Here is a 4,069-nt window from a genome sequence, read left to right as displayed (position 1 = left end):
AGACATCATAAAATCCAGAAAAGTAGCACAATATTTTTATTAAGCAACTGTCTGACATATTCTTTAATCATTTGCACATATGACAATTTTATAGTATTCTCTGTGGAGAGACTTGGAAGATCATTTTTCTTTCCTCTATCATTATTGGTTGGAATTTGTTTCATATCATTTTTAGTTTAAAATCCTTTTTTTCCCTTCCAGCTTCACAACTCTTTGTTGGTAGTTCATCTAACCATGCATTGTTTCTCTTGTCAAATTTAGGAAAATCTCTCTTGCTCTCTTTAAATCTGTATGTAAGATTTGAAAGAATTTTCCAAAGACTAAGCTTCTGACTCGGTGCACTATAGCCCTGATTGTTTTACACTACTGCCCACTTTTGGTACTAGCTGCTATAGGATGTGTGCCTAGACAGCATGACTTCTGTGCCATTATGTCATGGCTCCAGGTAGTCAACCTAGTGGATGGTACAAACGTTCCACAAGTCATTCCTACAGCGAGATGCTTAGGGATAATGTAACTCGTCATGGAAGTAACTGCAAATCCCATAAATATATCTTACTAAACTCAAAATTGATCTATCCTAAGTCAACTTCCTCTAGTTCACTCCCCAAAATGTGTGAGGCCACTCCAATGCCACCTGACACAAGGGGAAATGGGGGTGGCAAGAAAGGCAGAGGAGAAAAGAGCAGTAGGCTTAACCAGCTGTCATGAAAAATCTTACTTTTGCAAATTTAACAAAACATATGGCCTTGTGAACACATTGTAATGACCCTGTGTACACCTACCCCTTCTCAATCCTGTCAATCTCTGGGCCCCTAGAACCTCATACAAGGCACGTCAAATTGTTTTGGTTGTTGTTTTAATTTTTTGGCCATGCCACATTATATGTGGGATCTTAGTTACCTGACCAGGGATCGAACCCATGCATGCTGCAATGGGCGTGTAGCATCTTAACCAGCAGACCTCCAGGGAAATCTTTTTGAATGAATGCTTTCAACTTCTGCCCTAATATGTTTCATGGACCAAGATTTAAAGAAATTAAAAACTTTCTTATATCAATGATTTTCTATTAATATCTTGAAGACCTTGGGCATTTTATTAGGGATAAATGTTAGCCTCATGCTTCAGGGTGGAGACTAGGGTTCAGTAATCAAGCACACAGGATGGACAGTTCAAAGAGGCACTGGATGCCTCACTCTCGTCCCACTAGTCCCAATCTGGTCACAGGCCTCACCTCTTCTAGAAGGCTCCCTGGGGTAGGGAAATATTTAGTTAATACTGAAAATAGAGTGTGAGTCCTTACCAAGTAGCCAAATGGCAACCTTTTTGCTGAGAGAATCTACAGGAACATATGGTCTTTGTACCGTAAGGGACAACATTCCAAATATGAGGACTGGAAATGTATATAGCACACAGAAGACTACCACCATTCTGACTAAGACTCCAGGCCCAGGCACCAGCCCAAAGGCGGAATGAAGAGCACATTTAATCCTCTCACCGCAAAGGCATGAATAAGCTTCTCAGCCTCAGTTCAGAGCTCTCCTAGATGGATGGGGAAAAGGCTGTACCCTCCTCTCCAACATGGTGGAAAACGCATGAGAGTGCAGAAGGGAGAAGTGAGAAGAAGGTAAGAAGGTTGTTATATGACAGGGTAGTGTTGGGATGGCCCCTGTGTTTTACATTCCTGACTGCAAAGAAGTTGTGATCACCAAGGAGTCAATGCCAAGGTTCCCTCCATAACCTCTGATGATCATGTCACTAGAGGAGGGAAACTTTATATATGGATTCTCATTTTCTGGGTTCCTGGAATTTCTCTTAAATTTTCAAATATGCTAGAACCAACCCAAAATGCATTTCACTTTTCTTTCCTTGTTAAACAATACAGGGAATTCCCTGGCAGTCTAGTGGTTAGGACTTGGCACTTTCACTGCCATGACCCTGGGTTCAATTCCTGGCCAGGGAACTAAGATCCCACAAGCCTCCTTGCATGGCAAAATAAAAAATTAATTAAAAAATACACACTCATTGGATATAATGTGTTAATAAAGTGTGAAGATGGAAGAAAAACTACTCATGATTTTATCACTCAGACATAACCATAGGTAATATTATGGTGCATTTTATTCTGGAATGTTTTGGACACATAGCCAACCTGCACACACATGCATGGGATCCAACTGATTTGCATACCACTTCTTTGACTAACTATATTTTGACCATCTCCACATATCATGAGATTAAATATGATTTTTAGCAGCAATGTACTATTCTTATGTATGGAAGTACCACAATCTAATCTGTTGTTGAGAGTATAGGCTCTTTTCACATTTTAATTTGTTTATCTAATAGGTTCCTTAGACTAGATTCCTAGAAGTCACCTATGACTGTGTCAAAGGTCATGAGCATTTTTAGGGCCCATAAATAAGTAGATATTCTTATCATTCCCATTATACGGATGAGGAAAATAGGAACAGAGACATTTAACAACTTGCCACAGGTCACACAGCAAGTAAAAGGCAGAGCCAGAATTCAAATTGAAGTAGTCTGACACCACAGCAACCACCGCATTGTGGAAAGGTATTGACTTTATGTTATAGTGGCTACAGATATTTTTACCCTCTGTCATTTGTGTCTTAAATTTTGCTGGTGATATTTTTATATGGAGATTTTAAATACATATCTGTAGGCAAATTTGTTAATATTTTTGCTTCATGTTCCATTTTTTCATGTTTATAAAATCTATATCCTATGAGCTGGTAAATATTTACCCGTTTTGATGGACTGTTTGATAGCTTTCTTTTAAAACTTGACTCTTCCGATGCAGGATACAGCATGCTTGGGGCTGGTGCACGGGGATGACCCAGAGGGATGTTATGGGGAGGGAGGTGGGAGGGAGATTCATGTTTGGGAACGCATGTACACCCGTGGTGGATTCATGTCAATGTATGGCAAAACCAATACAGTATTGTAAAGTAAAATAAAGTTTTTTAAAAAAAAAACTTGACTTTTTAATTGATTGGAATATTCTTAAATGAAAGAGGTGATTTTCTTTCTGGCTTACTTCACTCTGTATAATCGGCTCCAGTTTCATCCATCTCATTAGAACTGATTCAAATGTATTCTTTTTCATGGCTGAGTAATACTCCATTGTGTATATGTACCACAGCTTTCTTATCCACTCATCTACTGATGGACATCTAGGTTGTTTTCATGTCCTGGCTATTACAAACACTGCTGCAGTGAACATTGGGGTACATGTGTCTCTTTCAATTCTGATTTCCCCAATTATACAGAGTGAAGTAAGCCAGAAAGAAAAACACCAATACAGTATACTAACACATATATATGGAATTTAGAAAGATGGTAATGATAACCCTGTATGCGAGACAGCAAAAGAGACACAGATGTATAGAACGGACTTTTAGACTCTGAGGGAGAGGCAGAGGGTGGGATGATTTGGGAGAATGGCACTGAAACATGTATACTATCATGTAAGAAACGAATTGCCAGTCTATGTTCAATACAGGATACAGGATGCTTGGGGCTGGTGCACGGGGATGATCCAGAGAGATGATATGGGGTGGGGGGTGGGAGAGGGGTTCAGGATTGGGAACTCATGTACACCTGTGGCGGATTCATGTCAATGTATGGCAAAACCAATACAGTATTGTAAAGTAAAATAAAGTAAAAATAAAAATTAAAAAATAATAATAAAGAGAAAGAGATGAAGCAAAAAAGTTTTCATTTGTTAGTAGTTATTTGACATTTTGCCACTGTTATCAAATCCTGAGTGTAGAATAGAGATGGTAATAATCTCTACTCTACAGGATCATTGTTAGATAAAGTGAAAAAAAAAATTTAAACACACACACACAAAGTTAAAAAATTAAACAAACACCCAACAGGAATTAATTCTCTTTCTCCAAATCAGTGTGCCCTACTCAGAAAAGGTTTCTATGGCAATCATATATTTACATCCCTCTCTTCTGTACTTCGGAGAAGGCAATGGCACCCTACTTCAGTACTCTTGCCTGGAAAATCCTATGGACGGAGGAGCCTGGAAGGCTGC

General features: G+C 38.9%; 1 non-coding gene across 1 annotated transcript; it reads left to right on the top strand.

The window, feature by feature from the left end:
• Positions 1-1,890: 1,890 nt before the first annotated feature.
• TRNAE-UUC (transfer RNA glutamic acid (anticodon UUC)) lies at positions 1,891-1,963 on the top strand. The gene has a single exon. It is a non-coding gene; the product is annotated as a tRNA-Glu (tRNA).
• The last annotated feature ends 2,106 nt before the right edge of the window (positions 1,964-4,069 follow it).

Source organism: Capricornis sumatraensis, chromosome X (genome assembly GCF_032405125.1).
Source record: "Capricornis sumatraensis isolate serow.1 chromosome X, serow.2, whole genome shotgun sequence".
NCBI classification, from domain to species: domain Eukaryota; kingdom Metazoa; phylum Chordata; class Mammalia; order Artiodactyla; family Bovidae; genus Capricornis; species Capricornis sumatraensis.
Note: the sequence above shows the minus strand (reverse complement) of the source record. Positions and strands in the feature narration are given on the sequence as shown.